General features: G+C 44.7%; 1 non-coding gene across 1 annotated transcript; it reads left to right on the top strand.

Annotated features, from left to right (window-relative positions):
• Window positions 1–12,676: 12,676 nt before the first annotated feature.
• TRNAS-AGA (transfer RNA serine (anticodon AGA)) lies at window positions 12,677–12,758 on the top strand. Its single transcript has one exon. It is a non-coding gene; the product is annotated as a tRNA-Ser (tRNA).
• The last annotated feature ends 248 nt before the right edge of the window (window positions 12,759–13,006 follow it).

Raw genomic sequence — 13,006 nt, 5'->3', positions numbered from 1 at the left:
TTTAACTTCATGTAACATTTTGACGAATTATCTGAGTAGATCAATTTCCACATTCCCAAGTCTAACCCCCACAGAATGGTCTGTAATCTATGGATTGTATTTGTAGAACCAGCTTAACAGCATCTGTAGATCTTCTTTTGATTAGTCAGCCTGGTGCGATGTCACTTGTGCATCACACCACCAATCAAACAAAGCTCAGAGGGTGCCATCAGGTATGTGGTGCAAATCCTCCTTTTTTCCAGTGAACACAGATCACTGCCGTGAATGATGGACTGGGATATGAACTTTGATTTGCACCAACTCTACTTGAATTATCTTTCCGATGGAACCTTTTAGCACACCATGAAAAATCTTTAGTGACATCTGGATGAGCAGAAGTTTTGCAATTTCTTTTTTTCTCACCCTTTTTCCAGCTAATAGATCCAGCACGTTAATTATTAGCCAGATTTCATCAACATTTTAAAACTGTCCTTGTTGTGATATCATGGAACTTTAAGCACACTTGTGGAATAAAAAGGGAGGAGATATTAATTTACCAATGTGTATTAGATATACATTTGCGGAACAGCTTTAGAACCAGTTTTCATCATAATTAGATATGAGCGTTGTTCGATTCGAACTGTTCGCCAATCTCAAATTCGAGCTGTTTTGGGCGGTGTACGGGGCATTCGGCGAACATGAACGATTTGAGAAAAATTTGGCTGTTCGAGGTTATGTTCGATAACTGTTCGTACACCAAAATCATAATTGTTTTTTTTCTCAGTAATGATGAAAATTAATGTTAATACGCAGTTTGAGTGTACAGCGGGGCGGGGGAAGGGGCAGGGGATGGATCTCTGCAGGAATAATGAAGATTTTCATTTTTTTTTCTCTTTCCCGCATTTACAGTGGGGAGGTGCAATCTGTCACCCTATCAGCAGCGCACACACGGAGCGAAGTGCTTTTTTTCACACAAGCAAGGGCATGTGTCATTGGCAGTGTATGTCACATGTCCTTGCCCTATAAGACCCAGCCATTTTCCCCATCGCCACCATTTTCTCACTGCTGCAGCTGCATGTTAGACGGCACCGCTGTTGCTGTGTGCGCTATACCTTGCTAATTTCAAGCCAATTTTCGCACAAATCTACAGATAGCTTGGGAGTAGGGAATAGTTGTGATTGCAGTCCTTTTAAGGACTAGGTTACAGCATTTCCTACGACTTTTATCAGGCTGGTCTGTGCTCTTAAATAGATAGGTTGTGGGAGTAAAGACTAATTGTAATTGCAGTCCTTTTCAGGACTAAGTTACATCAGTTCCTATCAGTTTTTGCCAGGCAGGTCTGTGCCACTGCTGTGCAAGTTTTTTTCACAGCATTTGACTGAATCTAGCAAAGCTAATCCTTTTTGGCCTGTGTTAGTCAGTGGAGTAGCCTATCTGTGTTGCAAGATACACCACCTGTGTATAGAATACCAATTTTTTTACTACACCTAGTGAAGTAAAACCTTTTGGGCATAGCATCATTCTATTAGTCCATCTATACTGACCTCCATAAGCTTGCAAATTGAATATAATTTTTTTCTGCATCTAGCTCTGAAAAAATATTTGTCCTTCTAGCAGTGTGTGGGACTTGTTCTACTAGTCCATCTATACTGACCTCCATCAGGTTGCAAATTCAAAATAATTTTTTGACTGCATCTAGCTCTGAAAAAATATTTGTCCTTCTAGCAGTGTGTGGGACTTGTTCTATTAGTCCATCTATACAGACCTCCATCAGGTTGCGAATTGAATATAATTTTTTTCTGCATCTAGCTCTGAAAAAATATTTGTCCTTCTAGCAGTGTGTGGGACTTGTTCTACTAGTCCATCTATACTGACCTCCATCAGGTTGCAAATTCAAAATAATTTTTTGACTGCATCTAGCTCTGAAAAAATATTTGGCCTTCTAGCAGTGTGTGGGACTTGTTCTATTAGTCCATCTATACAGACCTCCATCAGGTTGCAAATTGAATATAATTTTTTTCTGCATCTAGCTCTGAAAAAATATTTGTCCTTCTAGCAGTGTGTGGGACTTGTTCTACTAGTCCATCTATACTGACCTCCATCAGGTTGCAAACTGAATATAATTTTTTTCTGTATCTACCTCTGATAAAATATTTGGGCTTCTAGCAGTGTGTGGGACTTGTTTTATTAGTCCATCTATACTGACCTCCATCAGGTTGCAAATTAAAAATAATTTTTATCTGCACCTAGCTCTGAAAAAATATTTGACCTTCTAGCAGTGTGTGGGACTTGTTCTATTAGTCCATCTATACTGACCTCCATCAGGTTGCAAATTAAAAATATTTTTTTGTCTGCATTTAGCTCTGAAAAAATATTTGGCCTTCTAGCAGTGTGTGGGACTTGGTCTATTAGTCCATCTATATTGACCTCCATCAGGTTGCAAATTGAATATAATTTTTTTCTGCATCTAGCTCTGAAAAAATATTTGTCCTTCTAGCAGTGTGTGGGACTTGTTCTACTAGTCCATCTATACTGACCTCCATCAGGTTGCAAATTCAAAATAATTTTTTGTCTGCATCTAGCTCTGAAAAAATTTTTTTGTCCTTCTAGCAGTGTGTGGGACTTGTTCTATTAGTCCATCTATACTGACCTCCATCAGGTTGCAAATTAAAAATAATTTTTAACTGCATCTAGCTCTGAAAAAATATTTGTCCTTCAAGCAGTGTGTGGGACTTGTTCTACTAGTCCATCTATACTGACCTCCATCAGGTTGCAAACTGAATATAATTTTTTTCTGCATCTACCTCTGAAAAAATATTTGGGCTTCTAGCCGTGTGTGGGACTTGTTTTATTAGTCCATCTATACTGACCTCCATCAGGTTGCAAATTAAAAATAATTTTTTGTCTGCATCTAGCTCTGAAAAAATATTTGGCCTTCTAGCAGTGTGTGGGACTTGTTCTATTAGTCCATCTATACTGACCTCCATCAGGTTGCAAATTGAATATAATTTTTTAATGCATCTAGCTCTGAAAAAATATTTGTCCTTCTACCAGTGTGTGGGACTTGTTCTACTAGTCCATCTATACTGACCTCCATCAGGTTGCAAACTGAATATAATTTTTTTCTGCATCTACCTCTGAAAAAATATTTGGGCTTCTAGCAGTTTGTGGGACTTGTTTTATTAGTCCATCTATACTGACCTCCATCAGGTTGCAAATTAAAAATAATTTGTATCTCCATCTAGCTCTGAAAAAATATTTGGCCTTCTAGCAGTGTGTGGGACTTGTTCTATTAGTCCAGCTATACTGACCTCCATCAGGTTGCAAACTGAATATAATTTTTTTCTGCATGTACCTCTGAAAAAAATTTGGGCTTCTAGCAGTGTGTGGGACTTGTTCTACTAGTCCATCTATACTGACCTCCATCAGGTTGCAGAATAAAAATATTTTTTTGTCTGCATCTAGCTCTGAAAAAATATTTGGCCTTCTAGCAGTGTGTGGGACTTGGTCTATTAGTCCATCTATACTGACCTCCATCGGGTTGCAAATTGAATATAATTTTTTTCTGCATCTAGGTCTGAAAAAATATTTGTCCTTCTAGCAGTGTGTGGGACTTGTTCTACTAGTCCATCTATACTGACCTCCATCAGGTTGCAAATTCAAAATATTTTTTTGTCTGCACATAGCTCTGAAAAACTATTTGTCCTTCTAGCAGTGTTTGGGACTTGTTCTATTAGTCCATCTATACTGACCTCCATCAGGTTGCAAACTGAATATAATTTTTTTCTGCATCTACCTCTGAAGAAATATTTGGGCTTCTAGCTGTGTGTGGGACTTGTTCTATTAGTCCATCTATACTGACCTCCATCAGGTTGCAAATTGAATATAATTTTTTTTTGCATCTAGCTCTGAAAAAATATTTGGCCTTCTAGCAGTGTGTGGGACTTGGTCTATTAGTCCATCTATACTGAACTCCATCAGGTTGAAAATTGAATATAATATTTTTCTGCATCTAGCTCTGAAAAAATATTTGGCCTTCTAGCAGTGTGTGGGACTTGTTCTATTAGTCCATCTATACTGACCTCCATTAGGTTGCAAACTGAATATAATTTTTTTCTGCATCTACCTCTGAAAAAATATTTGGGCTTCTAGCTGTGTGTGGGACTTGTTCTATTAGTCCATCTATACTGACCTCCATCAGGTTGCAAATTGAATATAATTTTTTTCTGCATCTAACCCAGCCAATAGTTTTGGCCTAATACCACAGTTTGGCCACTCAGCTGTGCTCGGTTCCCATCCATTGTTTTTTTGTGCAAGCAACTCCAGAGTTGTGAATTGGTTAACCACCAAAATGAGTGGAAATAGGCCTGCTGCTGATGGAAAGGGGAATAGGCATGTTGGTAAGGGGAAAAAAGGTTGTGTCCGTGGGGTAGGTGTTAAAGCTACAGTAACATCTGCAGAAGAAAGACCATCTTCCAGCCAAACTAAAATGTCTACTTCTTTTAGCGGACAATGTGATAAGATCCCTTTCTTACGGCCACGCCAATCGCCACAAATTCCAGATGAGGCACAAAAACAGCAGGTGCTTCAACGGATATCAAGTGCTCCTTTAAGTGGGCTCTCCTCCACATCAACTTCAACATCACAAATACTCCAGTCCTCAAAGGTGTCACCCCAATCGCACTTGCTTCCTCACAGCTCCCAAATCTCCAGCTGCCCGTCTGAGTATGAGGTAGAACCGATGGTTGAGTCTGCAGAGCTGTTTACTCATACTATAGCCTGGGAATCAGAGGTCGGCTCCAGTGCTTTTGTGAATCCAGACGAGGAAATGATCTGCACTGATGCCCAGAATCTTTATGAGTCGGATCCAGGACCAGACGCTGAAGGTTCTGACCATAATGTAGACCCTCATTCCCAAACTGTAACTCCTGTTGGTGGAGACAATGAGGAAGACGATGATGAGACTCAAATACCTGATTGGAGCGACAACTTTAGTTTTTTGTCAGGGCAGGAACAGGTTGGCTCTGAGGACGACGGGTGTGATAACGCACAGGGTGATGATGATGAGGTTGGAGATCCCACTTACTGTCAACCCACAGTCAGCCAAGAGATGAGGTCAGCAGAGCAGGTGGAGGAGAATGCTAGTGATGACGTGGTCAGGTTGCGTCTTCCTGGACAGAGACGTAGTACTGGAAGCACGTCAACAACTGCATCCTCAAACACAACTCTGCCTCTCACCACAAGTCATGGTGGCTCTTCAGGTCGCCTGGCTGCTAAGCCTTGCATAGCCTGGGCATTTTTTCAGATCGATAAAGATGACCCTACTCGTGTTATCTGTAACATTTGTCAGCAAAAGCTAAGTAGAGGCCAAAAAATACATAGTTTGAGTACTTCATGCATGAACCGGCACATGGACATGAAGCATAAGTTGCAGTGGGAAGCTCACTGTGCTACAATGCGGTCTAGCCAGCCGGGCCAACCACCGTCTGCCATATCTTGTGCATCCGCGGCCTCTTCATCCTCTGTGACTGGGGGGACAGCAGTCACACCTGTTTTGGGACGCAGACCTGCCACCTCTTTACCCGCAACAGCCAGCGTGATTGGCAGGTCATCATTTTCTTGGGAGGTGGTAACACCAGCTGGTGTTGAGCGCTGTCCGACATCGATAGCACCACCTTTGGATCAAGGCAACCTAACATGTCCGCCTGCATCTTCCTCACAGACCGGCAGTTTGCCGGGAACACCCTTTTCAACCCCATCTAAGCACAATAGCCAGCCCTCGGTCCCTCAGATGTTGACAAGTAAAAGACCATTTCCTCCTAGCCATGAGAAAGCTAAGAGGTTGAATTTCACCATCTGCAAGCTCTTGGCTACAGAAATGCTGCCTTTCCGCCTGGTGGACACAGAGGATTTTCGAGACCTTATGTCCGTCGCAGTGCCCCAGTACCAGATGCCCAGTCCGCACTACTTTTCAAAGAAAGGTGTGCCTGCGCTCCACCAGCATGTCGCACACAACATCTCCGCTTCTTTGAGAAACTCTGTGTGTGACAGGGTGCATTTCACCACAGACACTTGGATGAGTAGGCATGGACAGGGGCGTTACATGTCGCTGACTGGGCACTTGGTAACTATGGTGACAGCAGGACAAGGGGCTGCTGTCCAAGTCTTGCCATCCCCATGAGTTGTGCGTCAATCCTCTTTATCTCAAAGTTCCTCCACTGCTTCTGCCTCCTCAACCTCCTCTCGGTCCTCCACCTGCACCCAAAGCCTGTCTGGTCATGCCACAAGCTTTCTAACTGCGCAGAAGGGATCCTGCACACCTCCTTACTATGCTGGCAGTAGGGCTCAATATCATCAGGCGGTTTTTACTTTGAAATGTCTGGGAAATGTGAGTCACACAGCTGAGGAGTTGTGGTCAGCTCTGGAGAACCAATTTCATGAATGGTTGTCTTCACTGGACCTGAAACCAGGGAAGGCCGTGTGCGACAATGCTGCAAACCTGGGTGCGGCCCTTCGCTGGAGCAATGTCACACACGTGCCTTGTATGGCTCACGTGTTGAACCTGGTTGTCCAGCAATTTTTAGCCCACTATCCCGGACTAGATCTCCTTCTGCAGAGGGCACGGTCGCTGTGTGCTCACTTACGCCATTCGTATCCCGCAGCTCAGCGACTTACATATCTACAGAAGTCGTTGGGCCTGCCACTTCACCGGCTAAAATGCGATGTGCCTACCCGGTTGAATTCAACTATGCACATGTTGCAGCGACTGTGGCAGCACCGACAAGCCCTGGTGCAATACGTTCTGACGTATAGCCTGGGCCAACGAGATCCAGAGGTGGGGCAAATTACGCTGGAGGAGTGGTCTCAGATCAGGGACCTATGCACCCTTCTGCACAGTTTTGAAATGGCGACGAAGATGTTTAGTGCTGACGATGCCATTATCAGCATGACTATTCCGCTGATTTACATGCTGGAGCACATGTTAAACAGAATTCGGAGTCAGGTGGTGGCACAAGAGGAGGTGGAGGAAGTAGAGGAGGAGGAGTTGTATGCGGAAGGACTAACATCTGCAAGGTCCAGACGGTCGGCAGCACCAAGGCGGCAGGCATGTGAGGGTGGGGGAGACGGTTTTACCAGGGCGCATGGTAGCAGCCAAACTAGTGAGGAAGGTGCAGGAGCCCAGGAAGAAGTGTAGAACGAACTGATGGAAGACTCATAAGATGAGGGAGACCTTGATCACATTTCTGTTGTGTGAGGTTGGGGGGAGAGGACAGAGGAAGGAAGCATGATTGTTACCTCGCCACCAACACAACAGGGACTTGGTGCTCCTGGATGCGCAAAACACATGGGTTCCTTCTTGCTGCACTACCTGCAACATGACCCTCGGATTGTCAGAATTCGAAGTAATCCTGACTGCTGGGTTGCCACACTCTTAGATCCCCCACACTCTTCGATCAACCTTTTCATTTTAATAAAGACCAAAAAATGGTCATTTTTGAAATTATAAGCATTAGCAGGTTATTAGAAACTGAAATCAAACAGTTTTCAAGTCAAAACTTTATTCTAGGTGATGCTACATTTGCACATAGGACCCCTTGTTCGAAAGGAGCTTCTGAACTCTCTCGTCCATTGAATTTGTCAGGTTTTGGATGGTTTCTGCTTCAATTGTTTTGCATGAGGACAGAATACCCTCCCAGAGCTGTTGTTTAGATGTGAACTGCCTCCCGCCATCATAGACACTCCTTTTGATGATGCTCCAGAGGTTCTGAATGGGGTAGAGGTCAGGGGAGCATGGGGGTCACACCATAAGTTTGTCCCCTTTTATGCCCATATCAGACAGAGATGCAGATGTGTTATGTGCAGCATGAGACGGTGCATCATCATGCATAAAAATGATCTTGCTGTGGAATACACGGTTCTTCTTCTTGAACCATGGCAGGAAGTGCTGTTTGAGAAACTCCACATACATTATGGAGTTCATCTTTACCCCTTCAGGGATCCTAAAGGGGCCGACAATCTCTCTCCCCATGATTCCAGCCCAAAACATTACTCCACCTCCTCCTTGTTGGCGCTGTAGCCGTGTTTGCGTGGGGTGTCCATCAACCAGCCATCCTTCACTCCATCCATCTGGACCATCGAGCATTGCACGGCACTCATCCGTGAACAAAACAGTTTTGAAATCAGTCTTCATGTAATGTTTGGCCCACTGGAGCCGTTTCTGCTTGTGTGAAGTGGATAGAGGAGGTCGACAGGATGGCGTACGCACAGCTGCAAAAATCTGAAGGACCCTGCATCTTGTTGTTCGGGGGACGTTGGAGGCACCAGCAGCTTCAAAAACTTGTCTGCTGCTATGACAAGGCTTTTTTGCCGCTGCTCTTTTAACCTGACGTAATTGCCTGTAGGAAAGAGTCCTCAATTTGCCCTTATCAGCACGCACACGTGTGTACTGTGAATCAGCTACACACTTCTTGATTGCCAAGACACTTCATCCTGATCATCGCACAATGTTGATTGTAGTCATGCCTTGACCTAAACACTCCACAATTTGTTGCTTCTCAGCAGCTGACACATCCTTTTTCTTTCCCATTTTGCCAGAAAATGTAGGCTGCTTAATAATGTGGGACAGCCTTCTTAAGTAGTCTTGCCTTTCATTGGACACACCTGCCAAACTAATTAGCACAGGTGTCTGCATTTGCTTACAGTGATATAAAGAGCTCTGACACACATCACCATCAATGAGTTTAACTGACAAACAAACAAATTCTTCCCTTATCACTCCTAAACACTTTTTGCATAATAATTTGGAACACAGTGTACATGTGCTTTTCCACAAAACACCAGTGGTTCACGTAGTGAATCTTACAGTTCTAACTTGCCAACCGTGGTCTGTATGGAGTTGTTCAATAAAGGGCCCAAAATTAAGATAACATAGACGGGAGAGGTCTCTATGAATAGGAATTCCTAAGAATTTGATACCCTGTGAGGGCCAGGCAAAGGGAAAGTTGGACTGGATGGAATCCTGTATGGATTTGGGGAGGGAGACATCGAGGGCCTCAGACTTCGCTGCATTGATTTTAAAATTTGACCATGTAACAAAGTGATCTATTTCAGCCATAACAGCAGGGATGGATATATGTGATTGAGTGATATATACTAGGACATCATCAGCAAATAGAGAGCACTTGTACTCGGTGCCTCCCACCTCAATCCACCTAATATTGGGGTTATGGCGAATTGATGAGAGCAGGTGCTCCGTCACTAGGATGTATAAGAGAGGGGACAGAGGACATCCCTGCCTTGTCCCATTGGTGATTATGAAAGGTGATGAAAATGTTCTGATGCGCCCCCTGGGCCTTGGGACACCCGGAGCCGGACCCTTTTTGGTGGATGCTGGTGGTTGTAGTCTCCGTGACGGCGACCCGGTTCCGTGGCTCAGGGCGGTCAAACCAGTGGCGGAACTATTTATGTGGTTTTGATGTTTAAAAATCCGACTACGCCACCCGTGGATTGCGGTCAGAGTGAACCGCCGCTGCAGGGCAGACCGCTGAGGCTGGTGTTGTGGGTGCAGCAGAGCGTAGCATAACTCCCCACGGGAGGAGTATAGCCTCAGGGCAGTGTATGCGGAGGATGGGGGTGATGGTGCAGGGCAGCAGCAGTAACGACACGGAGTCAGTGAAGCAGTCCAGGGCCTTTACTCACAGTTCTTATTATCCAGACCACTTCTGCAGGTAACGGCTGCCCACGTCGTACTGTGCTCACCAGGTGAGGGGCTCAGACAACTCCCAGATAACTTTGGAGCACTTCACAGGACCCCCTTTGTGTGTCCTTTGTCTGGCCTTTCTTACCAACCCTTCTGTCCGGCTGCCTCGGGCCTCCTCTTGGTAAACTTGGCGCCAGTTTCCCTGACCCTATGTGGTGCCTTCCTAGTGGATGTAGTTAGGGGCTGCGCCACATAAAATGTCACAGCCTCCGGTTTCTAGCTGAGGGTCGTTTCCCGCCTCCACTAGTTTCGGGGACCGGTCTCCCCCTTTGGCCTGACCCCTCCACGCAGGTGGATTCGGGCGTGCGGTGGCGACTCGCCCGTCCGCACACCTGGGATCCCTTCGTTCCTCGATCCTGGAGCTTTCTCCGATCCTCTTCCTTCCTTCTCCCTCTTTCAGGCCTGGGCCTCTGTTACTAGGCCCGCCTCCGGAGCAGAGCTCATGCAGAGCCCCTGCTCCCTGTCACTTCTGCTCAGACTTCTCTGCACTGAACTTAGATGGTGCCCACCTTTTATACTCCCTTCTCAATGCACCCAGGAACTGCTTGCTCCCTGCTCCTGCACTACAGGGTTCCCCTTCCTCAGTGTTCCCTCCCCCCACTCCAGATAGGGACAGGGACTGTCGTGCCCATCTCAGGGGCATATTGGTCGCCCTGCCCCACGGCAATGTGGTGTAATGCATGCAGGTGTCGGGTCCTGATCCACACTCCATCCTTACCTGAGAGTGAGATATCACACCTCTGGGTGAGGTGCAATACCTCTGTAGAAACCGAGCCCTCAGGGTGCTACAGTTCCATTTATCTTCAGCCTAGGTCATGTATTGCGATACAGGGCCGTGATTGTGGCTATAAAAGGGTCCCCTAGACCCCTATCCCAAGCTTTTTAAGAGAATAATATATGGTGTGCCAGGAGACTCTATGGAATGCTTTCTCAGCATCCAACCAGAGTATATAATTACAAATTTTTAACTGCATCTAGCCCAGGAAATACTTTGTGCCTAGTAGCAGTGTCTGCTAGTCAGCGGATTATCGGGCTGTTAAGCAAGCTACACCACCTGTAGTTTGGACACTTAATTTTTTCAAAGGAAATGCTTCGGGACCACGGGATACTCAGTGAAGAGCATCAGGAGCCACCTCAAGGCATAGTTGCTGGGACTGGCGGTAGGATGCCTTGCGGTGGACAGCCGAGCTCGATCCTTATAAAAACTTTTTAACTGCAGCAGCTTTAGTGGACGCTACTGGAGCTGGAATTACGCGGCTGCTAGCATGAGACTTGCCCTTCAATAGATCCTTGTAAAAGGATTTAAAGTGTATTCATTCAAATTAGAGAGACAATTTAAATTAAAAAGCTTAGAGCTGCCTCCACCACAGGGGGGCTCGCTCGACCCACCAGCGGACAGGCACCAGTATTGGGAGAGGGGGGCTGGCAGTCAGGGTACACCGCGGTTCTGGCACAAACCTGGAGACACGGAGGTGGCACGGGCAGGAACAGACTGGCCGTGTCGGCTTCTCACTTTTTGGATTTTAGAAGGGCATGATATGCCTATATCTGTGTCTCCCCCTCCTTTTACTCCTCCACCTCTTTTCTTTTCGCATGACTATATGTACTTGTCACTTTTCCATGTGTTAGTTATGTCTTCTGAGCAGTTTGTCAGCTTTTGGACACCTTTGAAGGTGTTTTCTATGTGTTTCTATGTGTTTTTGTTTGCCTGCCATTGGTTTTAACGGTGTTCGAAGGAGTTCGACGAACAGTTTGGCGAACACAAGGGTGTTCGACGAACCGAACCGAACTCGAACAGTACAGAGGTGGCTCAACACTAATCATAATGCATGAATTTCCCAGGTTCCACTGAGATTAGAACTCAGATCACTGGATTCAGAGTGAATTTCTCACATTTCCACAATGTACACATGCTCTTTTACCATTTTCAAAAGAAAATCCAGCCAGCTTCATTGGTCACATGGTTCAATGGTGTAAGGGTTAGGACTCTGAACTCTGAATCCAGTGATCTGAGTTCAAATCTCGGTGGAACCTGAGAAATTCTTTGTGCACAGCGGTTTTATCTTTTCTGCTCACACTCAATTTGCCAATGCACATGATTTAACATAAGAAGAGAAAGTTAAAATCCACATGGCAGAAAGATCAATCTATCAAGAAAGTTTAACGCAAAAGTTAAACTTGACTTCATGAAGCAAAACTCATATCATCTATGTCATACCAAGCAATTGTACTCTATGACTTGTGCCAATGTTCGCATGACACTTTTTCCAGGTGGTTGAAACTGACCAGGATTTCAAGCCGAAACGGCCTCAAGAAACGACAGCGATTTTTTTCCTGCATCACCCTTTTTAGTGTTTTCCAGCATTTTTGTAAACATAGTTTGGCGATGTTTTTCTAAGTATTGTTTTGGGCATCAAATGAGTTTGTTTAAGTTTCTTTTTTGCTCGCAAAATGCTGTGAACGTCACTCAGGAACCTTCCAGGGGTCTTTCTAACCTACTCATTGACTTGTATAGCAAGTATAAAGCAAGCAAAATATACCTGAAAAATGATATGCTCACTTCTGTTAACCGCTTGGCGTTTTGGGAAACTTAATGAGGTTAAAAGACGCTCAATACCTGATCATATGAACAGCAAGTCTTTTTGCATGGAAATGAATCTGTTCAAACTATTGAGCATTTTCAAAGCCTTTTTCAGGAGGTGTTTGGAACAAAGTCACTCTAAATCCGCCTTATGAATTTTAATAAACCTTGAACTGTAAAAGGTTCCAATTGATGATACCTTTAAATCAGATTTTTACATTTCAGTGAGGCCTGGAATTTTGTTTCCAATTGAAATCTTCCATTTTCTGAAATGTCTTCCAGAAGGATAATCACTGATATTGATCATGGTGCTATAAGAAAAGGTGTGAAACTCTTAAGAATGGAATAGTGTCTGAGTAGTTGTGGCCGAGTGGTTAAGGCAATGGACTAGAAATCCATTGGGGTCTTCCCGCGTAGGTTCAAATCCTGCCAATTATGTTTAACTTCATGTAACATTTTGACGAATTATCTGAGTAGATCAATTTGCACATTCCCAAGTCTATCCCCCACAGAAATGGTCTGTAATCTATGTATTGTATTTGTAGAACCAGCTTAACAGCATCTGTAGATCTTCTTTTGATTAGTCAGCCGGGTGAGATGTCACTTGTGCATCACACCACCAATCAAACAAAGCTCAGAGGGTGCCATCAGGTATGTGGTGCAAATCCTCCTTTTTTCCAGCGAAC

The sequence above is a fragment of the Phyllobates terribilis genome, unplaced genomic scaffold (genome assembly GCF_046119375.1).
Source record: "Phyllobates terribilis strain yellow unplaced genomic scaffold, ASM4611937v1 Scaffold_13__5_contigs__length_258822181, whole genome shotgun sequence".
Taxonomy (NCBI): domain Eukaryota; kingdom Metazoa; phylum Chordata; class Amphibia; order Anura; family Dendrobatidae; genus Phyllobates; species Phyllobates terribilis.
Note: the sequence above shows the minus strand (reverse complement) of the source record. Positions and strands in the feature narration are given on the sequence as shown.